We start from the raw sequence: 16,898 nt of genomic DNA on the forward strand, positions 1-16,898 counted from the left end.
AAGCTCACGCACCCCGAGCTTTGCCGAGGGTCAATCAGATGCAATGAGAAGAAATGGCGGAAGAGGGCCACAGAAGGAGCGATGCCCACCATGGCTTCACACACAAAGGCAAAGACGGCAAGGAGAGTCACGGATTGAGGGTCGAGATGCAGCATGTGGATCTGATAATGCTCAAGTACCGCGTTGAAGAAGGCGGAGAAAGAAGGAATCAGGCCAGCCCAAAGGGCATCGATGAAGATTGGGACCTCGGTGGCCGCACGTGCAATGCGAGCGCGAGACGCAGGCCAAGCCACCGTCCCCCCCACTCGTGGAAGTTGGAAACGAGCATTGGATGCACCTTGTCCATGGCCTCGTCGTTGAGCACCAAGGATCGGTCGAGCGCAGGCTCGATGGCCGGAGGCGCACTTGGCGAAGACAGGGGCTTCTTCCCCTTGTCTGCTTGTTTCGGCGCCATGGTGACAAAGCGGGCAGGGCGCAGGTCAGATTGGAGAGGGGGAGCAAAGTCTTGAGAAAGCAGAGGGATTGGGGAAGCAAGGCGTGGGCGATGGAAGAATAACTATGTAAGTTGCGGGGGCCGCATAGCCAGGAGGATTCCAAGGCAGCATGGGGAAGCGGAGACGCCCACGTCCAATCAACCGCCATGTGTCAACCAAGGCCGCAGGCTTTTGGGGCCCGCGGTGCTCCGCGCTTGACCTTTGGCTTCGCCTCGAAGCCAAGCCCGAGCGTGCCTTGGGCCCGGGGGCTACTATCGGTGTTCTGGGAACGGGGGTCCCCAGACTTGCCTGCCTGCGGCCCATGGCGTGGCTGAGCTAGCAGGCCTGTATGGCCCATCTTCGTCAACAAGGCATTCAAGACCCTCGCGAGGGGCCAAGCCTCGCGGGGCGGACGACACAAGACCTCCTCGGGAGCGGCCTCACCAGGCTGCCTTGCGAGGAGCGGAGAAATCAAGGCAGGGCAAACCTCGCGAGGCTCTCGTGACGTGAGCCATGACGATCAAGATCAGGCAGGCGCCACCACGCAGTGTCCTGTTTTCCCCTTTAGTGCTAAGGAGGCAAGCACAGGCGCAGAGTACCGAGGCATCAAGCAAAGGTTTCCATATCAGTGCAACAAGGCCAAGACCAGCAGGACGGCAGGACGGAGGTCACCATGGAGCCCAAGACGACGTCACCACCAGAGCCTTTCGTAGGCAAAGACCGCTTTTGTCAGGATAAGCTGTACTAGCTGTCCCCTTTCAAATTGGCCATTGTTGGCTCCCTTCCCGCTCAATATTTGGGGAGAGGACCAGGGCCTATATAAGTAGAACTAGCCACCACAGTAGGGGGGGATAACCCATTGAGAGGCATCTCTCGCACACAAGTTCGCCAAGCACAAGAACACCTCAACCTCAGGAGGCTGTTCTTCCCCTTGTACTGTTCATCATCAGCTCAAGAGGCAATCCACCACCACCACACTGGAGTAGGGTATTACACCACAACGGTGGCCCGAACCAGTATAAATCTTGTGTCTTTGTGTTGTGAGTTCGTCGAGTTCGTCCGCAAGATCTTAGCGAACTAGGGCGTGGATCGGTAGGGAGGAAATCTTCGCGCGCACCCCAGTGTTCGAACCTTGAGGGTTTTGCCGGAACCCGTGATCCGACAATGGTGCGCGCTACTGCTAATGCAGTAGTAGTAGCGCGCTTTTTACTCATGTCGCTGCTACTAATTTTTAAATTGTCCACACGGTTGGCCCCGTTTAGCAGTAGCGCGTTTGAGAGAAGCGCGCTGCTGCTACGCTCTTATTAGTAGCGCGTGTTTCCTCCCGCACTACTGCTAAGTCGCAGCACCCCACCACCTTTTTCCACCCGTCCTCCCCTCCCCCATCTCCTGTCCTTCCTTTCCCCTACCTCCCACATCCTCCCTCTCTCACTCTTCTTCTTCCTCAATACTTCTCCCCCCATTACTCTCCCTTTTCTACCTACGTTTCTCCCTCTTCATTACTCCTAGCTAACTACATCACCTCCATTAATGCATCTCCTTTCTCTTTTTCCTTCCCCCTCCACTAGTTGAAGTTGTCTCCTCGCAAATTAGCTAGCTAGGTAGATGTAGCATTTAGTTAAGTGACCTATTTTCCCCCTAACTAGATCTATCTTTGTCAAGAAGATCTTTGTGCACTTTTGATCTCCCTACATCATCATCTCCATCGTGTGCTCGATCTCGAGATAGAGGTGATTAAAATTTCATGCTTTTGCAAAATGGAAATATGTGTATGTGTGTGTGATATGATAATTGGGCAATATGATGGAAATTGTGTGTGTGGCATGAGTTGACGCCAAATTGTGCTTTTGAGTTGCCTATGTTTTGCCGAAATGTCGATTTATTTCTGTTTCGGCGAATTCCGGGCAAACTCTAGATCTATATGTCCTATTTTTAGGGAAGGTCATGCCGAATTTTTGTATGACTTTGATGCATGCACACATTTTTATAATCAATTTGTTTATTATTACCGTGCAGACGTTCATGATGGTCAGTGGAACCATGGTGGACGGGTGGTTGCGGTCGGCGGTGCAGGACATGAAAGAAAATAACCGGACAGAGGTTTTATGTCCGTGTCGAAAATGCAAAGGAATAGTTTGGCTCGACCCCTATGATGATGGTCGTGTCGAAGCGCACATGCTCATGACTGGTTTCATGGATGGCTATACACGGTGGATAATTGAAGATGAGGATGACGAGGACGCCGACGGGGCAGGCAATGACGACATGGGGCAAGATGAAGAGATGATTGATAATGGCGGCGGGGAAGAGGCCGGACATGGCGGCGGAGAAAGGGCCGGACATGGCGGAGGAGAAGGGGCCGGACATGGTGGCGGAGAGAACGTGGACTCCACGCAACAGAGTTTGTCGGTACTAAGTTCAATCGTACGGGACCCTCATGTTCAAGCACTACTTCGCAAGGAGACGAGTACTGAGAGAGCTGCTTCTAGAGAGGAGGCTAAGCTGGAGCAACTGGTGGTAGACTCGAACACTCCATTGTATGATGGTTGCAATCCTAAGGTGACCCGCTTGGGTTTCGCGTTCCAACTCCTGAAGACGAAGGCTAAAAACAAATGGACCGACACTAGCCTCGATGAGCATCTCAAGTACCTAAAGGATGTTCTTCCCGCGGGGAATCTATGTCCTACTAGTGTTGATAAGGCCAAGAAGATCGTGTGCCCTCTTGATCTGCCGCACGTTAGATACCATGCATGCATCAACGATTGCATAATTTATCGGAAGGAGCAGGCAGAAAAAACAAGTTGTCCGGTGTGTAATGCTTCTCGATACAAGAAGGCCGGGAAGAAATGTCCCCAGAAATTTGTATGTTACTTACCGATCACTCCCCGTCTCCAACGGTATTTCGTAGATCCCAAGGAAGCAAAGCTAATGCGCTGGCACGCGGAGAGGAAGAAGCCCGATGATGGAGATGGTCCGAAGCTGAGACATGTCAAGGATGGAAGCCACTGGAGAGTGTTGAACAGCTTCTATCGGTATTTCGAATGTAATGCAAGGAACATCATGCTCGGCGCGTGTACCGATGGCATCAATCCATTTGGCAACCAGAACACCAACCATAGCACATGGCTCATGTTTGTATGGATGTACAACCCCCCTGGTTGTGCATGAAGTCGAAGTACATTCACATGAGCATGCTTATTCAAGGGCCGAAACAACCAGGAAATAATATTAATTTGTATCTGGGCTACTTCAAGAGGAGTTAGACACGTTATGGAAAACACCGGCCAAGACATGGGACGCCAGCAAAGGCGAGTATTTCTACATGAGAGCCACGCTGATCACGACGGTGCACGGCTATCTCGGTTACGGATATGTCGCAGGCCAGGTGTGCCATGGATATTGCGGATGCACACAGTGCATGGATGATACGACGTCTCAGCAGCTAACGTCAAGGAAAGATGGCGGGTCTGGGAAAATCGTGTACATGGGGCATCAAAGATGGCTCGAACAGGACGACCCATGGAGAGACCGTGGAGATCTATTCAATGGTCACACTGAGCATCGAGGACCTCCACATAAGCGGAGCAGTGCCGAAATCGATGAGCTGTTGAAAAACTGGAAGGAGTGCCCCGCGCCGGGAAAGACGATGAAAAAGGCGCCGGAGCCGCTGCTGAAGGTATGGAAGACAAGGTCTGTGTTCTGGGACTTGGAGTACTGGCACAAACTCGATACACCTCATTGCCTTGATCAAATGCATATCTGTAAGAATGTCCTTGAGAGCTTGCTCGCGACACTGATGAACATGCCGGATAAGAGCAAGGATGGACCGAAGGCAAGAAAAGACTTGCAAGATTTGAAAATCAGGGAAGATCTGCACATGCCTCCCCGTAAAAATTCAGACGAGACAGAGACGGAGACAGAGGCGCGGGAGAAGAAGGGCAAGAAAATAAAGAAAGAGGATTATTGCCCCCTTCTTGCTTCACCTTAAGTTAGGCTGAGATCAATCAATTCTTTAAGTGCCTTACCAGAGTCAAAGTTAGTTCCGGTTACTGTGGCAAGATAAGCAGGTATCTAGACACGGACAAGAAAAGGTTCAGCGGGATGAAGTCCCATGACTGTCATGTGATGATGACGTAGATACTACCTGTTGCCCTTAGGGGGATAATGGACAAGCATGTCCGTGACACGCTTATTGGTCTCTGCAACTTTTTCGACGTCATCTCTCAAAAGTCGATTAGTTTGAAGCAGCTGCGAAGGCTACAGGAAGAGATCGTTGTGATACTGAATGAGCTTGAGATGTACTTCCCGCCCGCGTTCTTTGACGTGATGGTGCATCTATGTGTCCATATTGTGGACGACATAATAGACCTGGGGCCGTCATTTCTGCGCAACATGATGCCGTTTGAGAGGATGAATGGGATCATCAAAGGATTCGTTCGTAACATGTCCCATCTGGATGGAAGCATCGTCCAGGGCTATCTGACACAAGAGTGCATCTCTTTCTGCGAGAATTTTCTATATGGCGCAAACCAGCCGCCTGGTGTTAGTGTTGGTTTGCCCGTTAACAAGCACGATGGGAGGCTCGAAGGATAAGGTCACTCCAACGGTCACAGGGAACTGCACGTGGCATACTCAGATCGACGCAGCGACTTTGACATAGCAAACTTGGTAGTGCTACAACACCTAGATGAGGTAGATCCTTTCATGGCACTGCACAAAGAAATTATCGCAAAGAAGTATCATGACCGGGGGGTATGCAGGACGGACACCAAAGTTACTAGAGAGCACAACTCCACTTTCCTGCATTGGTTCAAAGAGCATATTATTGCTAATCCCGCGGAGGAGGGCTGTAAGGACGGATTGCTCATATACGCCTTAGCACATGGCCCCTCGCCCAACCTCCTAACCTATCAGGCATACGATATCAATGGATACACATTCTACACGGAGGCCAAAGATATGGACAATGATGATCAGAACTCAGGGGTGACGATGGAATGCATGACCGGCAGCGACAACGGCGCAACTGAAAGATTTTACGGAAGGGTCGAGGAGATCTGGGAGCTTGACTACTCTGGACTGCACAACACGATGATGTTTCGTGTCAGATGGGCTAAGAATGTCGAAAGAGAAAACCGGAATTTCACTACCATGACTATACCCGACGCCAAGAGCGCTACCGTGAACGCTATCGCAAAAAAAAACGAGCCATGGGTACACGCTAAGCACGTGACACAATGCTTCTTCATAACCGACCCGCGCAATCCCAGCCGTGTTGTCGTGAGGAGAGGCAAAAGGAACATCATTGGAATGGATGGAGTCGCCAACGAGGAAGACTATGATCAGTACGGCAACCCAATGAGGGAAGATGATGATGATGAAGTATACATCAAAAGAAGAATCAGTACTACATTACCTAAGAAAAATCGTACTCCATGGAAAAGGCAAAGTCACAATGAGGGGCTCATTATTCTTCAACAAACAAGAAGGGAAAGAAGCTGACTCAAAAACGAAAACGTCAACGCTGAGGAACCGTATGTTATCGGTCAAATGATGAAATATATATGTTCCTATTTTGTATACACACTTAGCCATTATTATGCATGGGTCCAATGATGTAATATATATGTTCCTATTTTGTATACATATTTAACCGTCAAATGATGCAATATATATCGCCTTCAATTCCCTTCGTTCACTGCTCTCGGAAAAAAAGTGAGAGAAAATAAAGGAAAAGAAAATAGAAGGAAACAAACAGGAAAACTGTTATATAGGTACTGGTTATAGCAGCAGCGCTTTTGTGAGAAAAGAGCTACAGCTAGTCAAGATAGCAGTAGCGCTTTCTACACGAAACCGCTATAGCTACCTGGAGTAGCTATAGCGCGTTTTGCCTAAACGCGCTACTACTATGCCCACTTAACCCCCAAAATCCCCACTCCTCTCTTCATCCCGCCTCTTTTCCCCCAAATCCCCACACTCTCTCTTCCCCCGTCGCGCCGCCGGAGCCCTGCCCTCGCCGCGCCTTTGCGCTCGCCCCCGACCCCGACCGACCCCGGCGCCGGCTCTGGCCCCTCCCAACCTCGGCCGTCGTCGGGCCTGCACCCTCTGTAAGCCCCCCACCGCTCCTCCTCTCTCTGGTAGCTAGGTTTTTTGGTTAATTTACTTAGGTTTTAGTTAGGGCAGATGGTTAATTAGGTTATATATTTAGTTATGAATTTAGCTAGGTTTTTTCTTCAAGTTCTATATTTTTCTTCCTTTTATATGCAAATTTGAAGTGGACATGTGATGTTTTGGACATATCATATTTGGAAATTTGGACATGTCATTTGGACATGATGATTATGTGCAGGGTAAATGGTCCGACTGGCCTATGTTACGCCGGAATGTTGATTCATTTCCGTTCCGGTGAATTTCAGGCGCTCGATATGTCCATTTTTTTAGCAAAGGTCATGCCGAAATTTTCCATGAATTTTGGCACGATTTGTGCTAGATAGTAGGCATATCGAGTGCTGGGAAACGACATTCCAGCAAACATATATTTCTTTTTTATGTCATTTCTCATTTTTTTCATTGTTTTAGAATTAAACGAGGAGACTTAATCATAGGAAACATGTCGAACAACGAAGAAACTGGGCCTTCTGACCAAGATGCAGAAGAGATGGATTATGAGGGTGAACAAGAGTACCTCGACTATTTGACTGCTAAGCAATCGCATAGTCAAGGTTTGCAGGTCGACCTCAATGATGGTACTGACGCCGACATCGACACCGACTGTGCCAGCACCGATGGCGGCGCCGAGACCGGCGGGGAAGGTACTGGCGGGGAAGGTACCGGCGCCGATGCCGCTACCGAAAATAAGAAGCAGAAGAAGCATAGGATACGAAAACCTAACAAACTAGGGATTGGACGACTGGTGATCACAAAGATGGCACCTGGCAAGTTTGAGCCATTAGAGCCGGAAGAACCTCGCAAGTGCTATGGGAACCAAGTAGGATGCATCCTACGGGAATGCGCGAGCATCAACGACGATGACTTAAGGAGTAAAGAACATTTGACGCAGTTGCTCCTGACGAAGTTGCACAAGAGATTCAAGTTCCCCGACCGGGATGATAACATAGAACAACCGTTGGATGATCCGAAGATGAAAAAGATTAACAATCACGCCATGGGCATGTTCAGAAATGATTTGGCCTCCTGGAAAGGGAGGGTGAAACGAGCTATTGAGGCTGAGGAACCCCTGTCCAAGATTCTGGAGGAAAATCCAACACTTACGGAAGAGGAGTTCGAAAATTTCAAGGACACTTGCGCTACCGAGGCAGCCAAGGCTAACGCTGCGAAATTCAAGAGCCTTCAGCAAAGGAACACAGGGAAGCATCGCCTCGGAAGCCATGGCTACCTCGGTAAAAGGCCCATATGGGATAAGGAGGACGCGGAACGAGAAGCCGCGGGTATCCCAGACCCCTTCGCGAAGTCCACCAACCCCTTGGAGCGTGACTCCATCAGGGCCCGCTACAAGTGGGACAAGGAAAAGAAGGTTCTTTACACGGACCAGATCACGAGGAAATTGATTAGACTACTGGTAATTATTCTTTTACCACCTTACATTTAGCTCCAGATCTAGTCGACTACACATTCCTAAACGGTTCATGCTCCTTCTGCAGGAGAAGCAACACCAGCTTGCAGCCGAAAGCCCTACTTCTCCGATGAGGACCAAGTGGGACACCCCTCTCAACCGGGCCTTGAACGAACTTAAGGGACTCCCTTTGGGCCAGCGGTCGCAATATGGTCGTGTGCACGGCGCTGGAGACGGCGCCACGTGGAAGGTGTTTTACAACAAGGGCCCGGAGGCCAAGAAGCAGAAAAAGAAGTTTAGTCAGGCGAACATCGACGAGAAGGCGAAGCTTGCGGTCGAGAAAAAAGCAGCCGAGGATGCGAAAAAAACAGCCGAGGAGAAAAATGAGTTGCTACAGCAGGCAGTCAATGCAGCTGTAACTGCCTGCAGAAATGATTTCTCTACTAACTTGGTTCCAGCTATCATCAACTGGATGAAAGAAAATCCAAACAAGACGGTACATGATTTACCGTTGCCCAGTTTCGTCGAGAGCAACTCCATGAACAACAACACCACTGCACCATCACTTGCTCACGCAACCGGGCCTCCTCTCGCAGTCGCTCCCGCTCATAGCAGCCCGTCCTCAGTCTCTGGCGCGCTAGGTGGGCCTTCGTCTTTGGCTGAGCTCGACGCCCTCACGGTAATTACATGTCGCACCAACATATATATATGTATATATATATAGAATATTCCATTTTCGTTGCCTTTTGGATGTTTTACGCCACAAACATATGTGTTTGCAGGCCGAAGAAACCCCGTGCACCATACTCTACTTGATCAAAGGCCAGAAGGTGGACATGGGAAAGGGGATGATAATGAACCCCTTGCAACCCACGTTCCACAACCAGCCGATCCCCGCTGGGCACTTTAGGGTTAACTTGTCCAGTGTGAAATCGGGGCACGAGGATTTGCCTCCTCCAGTACAACATGTGGGAGAGGACGACGAGACCCCGCCGCGGATTGGAAGCTGCAAGGGTTGGGTGCTGCTATGGCCGAAGAATCTTATTCGTCTAGAGCCGGCGAGAGCACACCAATAACCACAATCAACAAGCATGTGCAGAGACCACCACCCTGCCTATGCAATTACCAGCTCCTGTAGTGCCGGGTGAGAGCGGCGGACGACGTGATGAAAGGGGTGCAATAGTACTGGCTGATGTAATCGGTCCTGTAGAACAGAGAATGGATGATGAGAGGGAGGTCGACCCAATGGGTTTCCTCAATACAAACGCGTATGACTGTGACTTAGATATGATGAGTCAACCATATGACGAATCGGGCTATCAGCATGCTAATGAGGATATGGATGATCTGCCCGGGTAGGAAGGTCGTAGCAGGGATTGCAAAAAGTCTCTCTTCATGAAATCCTCACAGGACAGGCCTGAAGATGCCGCCTCAACACAGGCACAACTAGCTGGGGGTCATACAGTGCTTAGCCCAGGAACACTGGGGCAGGGGTTAAGGAAGGGTCTGGAAGGTGTGCCCAAGAAAAAGGAGAGGAAGAGATCGGGGAAGATAGCTGCCTCCAAACAAGCCAGAGCACATAGCAGCCAGACGATGGATTCTGAAGAGCATGTACCCGTGAAAGGTGCGGCCATGTTCCATCTCACGGGCGAGCCGATGCTACCACCGAAACCGCTGGAGGCACTATCAGGGGATCTCAGGAGACTGCACGACCATGTGCTGTCGACTGAGAAAAGCCTACTAGCCTCGAAGGATCCAGGATATCCGACATACGCGGCTCGTGTGCCTGAGGGGAAGTGCTACGTCGACACATGGCCCGCGGAGGTGTTCTTCCTGCGGTTTGACCATATCTTTGAGATGTTTCTGACAAGGCGACTTGATTTTACAATCGTCCGCCTTTTTGCGCTACATATGAGCTCCGTCATGAAGAGAGAAGAAGTCTCGCAAATCTGTGTGGCGGATCCGTACTACATGCACGAGTCTTTCTTGAGTCTCGGCGACTTTGAGCGTGAAACTGCTAGGGACTACCTCCAAAACTTCATGGTACAGAATAAGGACCAGGAAATTGTCCTCCTGCCTTATCATCCAAAGTAAGTCAGTTCCGGACAACCCTTTCGTACATTTCAATCATTCCTTCTCGCTCATATGGAGAATAATTTGAGGTGCCCTTTCCCCGCAGCAACGGGCGCGCCGTCCTTATCGTTCTTTACCCGCGAGTCTCCCATGCCGTGTATGTCGACCCTTCTAGAGACTACGAGAAGAAGGAATACACCCACATAATGAATATTCTAGATGATGCTCTCCAAGGCTTCAACATTTGAGGTGGCCACATGCAGATCAGGAAACAAAGGAACAAGAAGATGGGTTTCGCGCATAAAACTAACTTCAGCTACATCCATGTCCCAAAACCAAGCAAGAAGGATGGATTCTACATCCTCCATCTCATGATTGAGTTCAGCACAGATCACCAAAAGCTTCGCATGACAAGCAAAAATGATGATCATATCCACAAGTGGCTAGAATCTCATGGAGAAGCGGATTATAAACTTAGAGATGACTTCTTTCGCATCCAAAGGGACATTGCGACGATCATCATGAAAGAAGTCGTCGATGAGAAGGGGATGTTCCACCATGGCCCTATATCGCGAGCTGACGTCCGAACTCGCATAGGCATGCAACGTCAAGACCTCACGCCGTTCAAGAAGCTAGGGTCCATCCTCGATGATATGGAAGGATGGGAATTCTAGTGATTTACGATGCCGATGATGATGATATGTGTCGGTTGAACTTGTATACTTTCTGTAGCGATGAAACTTTGTGATGTCCACGGTCCCTGCCGAACTTGCGTCACGCTACTTTGTTAGTTTGGGTACGATGACCTGCGTACCTCTAGTTAATTAGTTTGTGTACTGTATGTTGCATCTAGTTGCTAACCCTTCCTTTTTCATGTTGCTCTAGTATATTTTGTTGCATATAATTGTACATCCTCTTGATGAAGATGCATCTCTAACAGGTACCTAGTTTCTTGATGGCGAGATGGCAGTGCTATGTCGTGTACAAAGGGAAGGTTCCGGGGGGTGTACAACGAGTGGCCTGAGTGTCAGGCGTAAGTGAATGGGGTCTCGGGTGCCAGCTGTCGGTGTCAAAACTGGCGGATCTTGGGTAGGGGGTCCCGAACTGTGCGTCTAAGGTCGATGATAACAGGAGACACGGGACACGATGTTTACCCAGGTTTGGGCCCTCTCTATGGAGGTAATACCCTACTTCCTGCTTGATTGATCTTGATGAATATGAGTATTACAAGAGTTGATCTACCACGAGATCATAATGGTTAAACCCTAGAAGTCTAGCCTGTATGACTATGGTAATGAGTATATCCCCTTCTGGACTAAGTCCTCCGGTTTATATAGACACCGGGAGGATCTAGGGTTACACAAGGTCGGTTACAAAGAAAGGAATCTACATATCCGGTCGCCAAGCTTGCCTTCCACGCCAAGGAGAGTCCCATCCGGACACGGGTGCAGTCTTCGTATCTTCACAGCCCATCAGTCCGGCCCATGGCTAACAGGCCGGACGCCTGAGGACCCCTTAGTCCAAGACTTCCTTAGTAGCCCCTAAACCTGGCTTCAATGACGAGGAGTCCGGCGCGCAGATTTGTCTTCGGCATTGCAAGGCGGGTTCCCTTCTTTCCGAACTCCAAGATAGTCTCCGGATGTGATGACTGTAGCCGGACCTGTAACACATACACCATACACAACTGCAGAGAGAATATAATACTCCACGAGTCCAATCCGCTGATAACTTTTTACAACACGACCTCACGTCCCCCTGGTCATAATTTGGAACCGTTTTGTGTCTGCCGTTCCACGTTTCGAGACGCGGTTGTCATTGGCACGTCTTGTCGAAGCAGAGATCGTGTCCCTTTATTGCGGGATTCTCATCAATATAGGTATGGGTAACCCAACCGTGCCGTTTACACAACCCTTGGGAATAGGCGAGTTTTGAGGCAAGTGGGAAGGTGTTCAATATTCTTTGCCTTTATAAGGGGATAAGAATTCGCCCTTGTCTACTCACGCCTTCTCCTTTCTCTCCCCTTCCATCCTTGAGCTCCAGCGCCCAAGTCCCCGTCTTTCTCCATCTTCGAAAAGCATCCGACCATGTCCGGTTCCGGAGGTCAAGGCAAATGGATGGTCTCCTCCGTCAAGGACAAGGACATTACTGAGCTTCGGGCGGCTGGGTACTTGGCGAAGGAAATCGCCCACCGTCTTCCAGCTCAGGGGCAAGTCGTCCCCACGCCGAAGCCCAACGAGAGGGTGGTATTCATCCCTCATTTCCTCCGCGGGCTAGGGTTTCCACTCCACCCTTTCGTCCGCGGGCTAATGTACTATTACGGGATAGAATTTCATGATCTATCCCCGAACTCCTTCCTCAACATCTCGGCGTTCATCGTCGTGTGTGAGGCCTTCCTCTGCATCCACCCCCACTTCGGGCTATGGCTCAAGGTTTTCAACGTGAAGCCGAAGGTAGTGGACGGCCAGCACGCGGAGTGCGGGGGAGCCATGGTGAGCAAGCTGACCAATGTCTCCTGGCCAAAAGGCACTTTCATGGAAGACTGTTAAGGAATGGCAGAAACAATGGTTCTACATCACAGAACCCTGCAACACAAACTGGGCCGCGGCCACCGAATTTAACTCCGGTGCTCCCATGCGACTCACCTCCTGTGTCGAGAAGAGCCCGAACTGGTGTTCGCCAGATGAGTTGATAGCGCTGCAGACGCGCGTTCAAAGCATGGTGGACAAGAATGTCAAACTTGTCGATGTAATCCAGGTGATGCTAGTTCGCCGGATTCTCCCGTGCCAGAGCGGAAGCCTCCCGCTATGGAAGTTCAATCCGAAGAAGCACCATACCCTGAAGAGGCTCTTCGAGATCACTCACGAAGATGCCTGGAAATTGCTCTTCAAGGGCAACGAGATACCGCCAGCCACGGATTCGGACCGTGGACACGACATTAACCACCCCGCCAGCGAGGTGAGTTTCCAACACGTCCTCTACTTGTCTGCTCTAAGGAAGATATCCGAGCTTTTACCATCATTGCTTTTTCAGGAATGGATGAAGAGGGCGAAGCGGATCCAGTGTCCGGCTCCGCTGCCTGAAGAACCAGTCATCCCGCGTTTAGCGAAGATGCTGGTGCCGGCGCCCTATAAGGCGCCAGAGAAGAAGGCCAAGAAGAAGGCCAAGGGGGTTCGGAGTGGCCCCCGTCGCAAGTGCGCTTTGGATGCGATGTCCGAAGACGAGACCCGCTCCTCCGCCGCCAAGGATGACGACGATGAGGAGGAGGAGGAGGAGGATCACCCTCCCCCTGACGAGGGAAGGAAGAAGAGGGCAGCCTCCATGAACCTGGAGGTGGGGACACCCAAAAAGGGGAAGGGCTCTTTTGCGGACAAATCCGCATGGGACGTCGACAGCAGTCCGGAGCGACACCCCCGCACCAAGCCTCAAGCTGCTTCGTAAGTGCTACAACTCCCGCATACCCGTATGTCCAGCCTCTCTATTTCAATGTATTGACATGGTTAATTATGCTATCGCAGTCCGGCCCACAACAGCTCCCAGCGATCCTCATCAAGAGGCTCGTTGGACTCAAAGGAGATGGCCAGCGAGACACCGCCAGCCGCCTACTCTCCGAAGGCCAAAGGGGACGACGAGGTGCTCTCCCAATGGACCTTCCCAAGCCGGGGAGAGGATCAAGAGGCACCCGAAGGCGAAGCCCCTATCGCCGAACACCAGGGGGAACCAATCCCCCGAGAGACTGGGGAGGAGGGCCGTACTCAGTTCGGCCCTCAATCAGACTTGATTCCGGAGACCGATGCGGCTCCGGAATCGGACACGCAACCTCCTTCGAAAGAAGGGGGTATGCCTATTCCACCAGTGACCCCTGTCCAACCAAGGGCACCAGATGATCTATTGGAAGCGCTGCGAGGCGCTTCCATTGCGGATGAGCACTGTGTTCTTATGAACACGGTGATTGAAAGGGTTCAGTCCGTTAAGAGCGGACTAACCGAAGCCTGCGGCAGCCTGCTGACAGCTTTTGACATAAGCGACGCAAAAGGAGAAAATCCCAATATAGACAGTAGCCCCTGAGACACTGTCCGGTGTTCGAAAAGAAAAGCCGGACAGAGGATCAATCCTTTTATTGCAGGAAACTAACTAAATTTGTCTAGAATAAATATGCAGGTGTCGCTGCTGGCCGCGGCCTCACGTGCTGCCGAAGTCTCTGATGTAAAGCGGAGGCTGGAGCAGGCCGAGGAGGAGTTCGACCAGGTGAGGAGGCAGCTCCAGGAGAATCAAGGTATGTGATAACCCGGGAAATATTCGAAAAGAGTAAAATGTATATTGACCAAAGTGTCATGATATGTATAGGAGTGACGACTGAGGTCGAGGCCCTGAAAAAGGCCCTAGGCAAAGCCGAGGGGAAGGCTGTCAAGGAGCAGGCTGCCCGTAAGAAGCTCAAGGCCCGGGTCAATGAGGTCCAACAAGAGCTCCACGACGCGGTGAAGAAGTGTGAGACCTTGGAGCGTGATGTGTCGGCTAAAGAAGCCAAACTCTCCAAGGCTCGGCAGAGCACGGAGACGGCCCGGAACGAGGCCCAGGGCGCCCTCCAAGAGATCCAGGAGGCGGAGAATATTTCGGCGGGTAAGGCATTCAGTATGCAAAGCAAATATGTGAAGAGGAAGTATCTTTTACTAACCCGGATTCGGAGTTCTCCAGGGGCTTTTGCTGATCTGCTGCGAAGTGTGTCCGACGCCGTGGAGTGCTTTCGAGCCAAAGAAGGGAGTCCCATGGAGAAGCTATTCTGGTCGCAATATCTTGTGCCAGAGCATCCCGTGCCCTTCACCGATCAGCTGAAACAGCTGGTGGAGCTGCATAGGGTGGCCGAACTAGCCATGAAGGATTTGATAATCTGGCTATGGCCAGCCGAAGCTATGCCCGGCAGCTACTTCAGACTCGTGAGGTGGATGGTGAACGCCTGTCCTCGGCTGGATATCGTCAAGCGATCGACCTGTATTGAAGGTGCTCGTATGGCCTTCGCTCGTTGCAAGATGTGGTGGGCGAAGATGAACGCCGTCGAGCTGGCCAGGGGGCCGCCAGAGGGCAAGGAGCACCGCACACCTGAGCGCTATTTTGCGGATGTCCTAGAAGGGTCTCGCATTGTGGCAACGCAGTGTGGGCAGGACATTATTTTCGAATGAATACATTCGTGTTGTCTTTGCCTTGTATGATGAAACAAAGTCAGTTTATGTTATGTTTTAATTTTTTCCTCCTGTGCGGCCGTGTTTTATGGAATCTGAGGGTTGGCCAGTCGTCGGCTTCTGCCCCCATGTAGGTAGTATGGGGGTGTTCGGGATGGAATCTAAACAATCTTGATCCAATTGTATGGTCGAAGGAGTTGTTTAGCGCAATGAACCAGGCAATCAGATTATGTGGCTTAAACGCCCTCACTTAGCCATAGGAGTTTTACAATAAAACATAGGTGCAGCCCCTAGTTTTTGATCCAGAGTGCTATGGGCGCCTGATCAGGAAGTACAGATCCTCCGCGTAATGCGGGAGAAATCTCCAACGATTTGTAACCTCTGAACAGCTGACCGACTCTCCCTGCATCATGACAGTTAGTTTTCGGCTTTCTCTACTGAGGTGCTCCGCTGGATAAACCAGGGCACAATCATAGTAGTTCTCCCTTTACTACCTTAGCTGATATAGCGGAACATAAGGTAGCAAGCACAGGAGCCGGGCAAGCCCACTACTAGGAAAAGGGCTATAGCTAATATGGACATTAATGGCGCGCCACATATGTGGTGCGCCACTGCTATAGCCACTGCTATATAGCAGTGGCGCACCATGTGTAGGTACGCCATTAATGTCCATATCACTAATGGCGCACCACACCCACGGTGCGCCACTACTAACAAATTTTTTATTTTTTATTTTTCCAAAACTAGTAATGGCGCACCAGGGCATAGTGCGCCATTACTAGTTTTAACTAGTAATGGCGCACCACACACTCTGTGCGCCACTACTAACAAATATTTTTTACTTTTTTTTCAAAACTAGTAATGGCGCACCAGTGTATAGTGCGCCATTACTAGTTCAAACTAGTAATGGCGCACCACAACCACGATGCGCCACTACTAACAATTTTTTTATTTTTTTGCAAAAACTAGTAATGGCGCACCACGTAACAGGTGCGCCATTAGTAACCCTGGTTACTAATGGCTCATTGTTAGGTGGTGCGCCATTACTAACTTTCTTTGCACCCCCCCCGTTGGACCGCCTTTTCAGTTTTAGAAAAAATAAAAGAAAATGATGGAAATGTAAAAAAATAAAAGAAAATAAGTTTCCCATGTGATATGTGGTCTAGTTGTTGGGAAAATTTACAAATATGAATTTCGACTTTATTTGCAAAATCTCTCTGGAATTTCTTAAAATGGGCATAACTTTTGCATACGAACTCGGATTAAAAAGTTTTTTATATGAAAAATCATCTACTCGAAAAGTTACAGGGGGAACCCCGTTGAACATTTTCAGAATCCCCAAAAACCTAACAAAACGAAAGATACGGGGCTTTTAAGATCTAGAGGGGGGAAAATGAAAAAAATTCAAACTTAGTAGTGGCGCACCATTTGCTAGGTGCGCCACTAGTAACAGAAAAAAAATTGGTTTCGAATTTTTTTTGGATTTTTTTGAAAATATGATACATAATATGACTGGGAAGTTTGAAATATTTTTTCAAATTTTCATCACACTCATGAACATGAACAAAGTCCTAGACATCAACAAGGTTTAATAGGATTGATATG

This window comes from Aegilops tauschii, chromosome 2, assembly GCF_002575655.3.
Source record: "Aegilops tauschii subsp. strangulata cultivar AL8/78 chromosome 2, Aet v6.0, whole genome shotgun sequence".
In the NCBI taxonomy this organism is placed as follows: Eukaryota; Viridiplantae; Streptophyta; class Magnoliopsida; order Poales; family Poaceae; genus Aegilops; species Aegilops tauschii.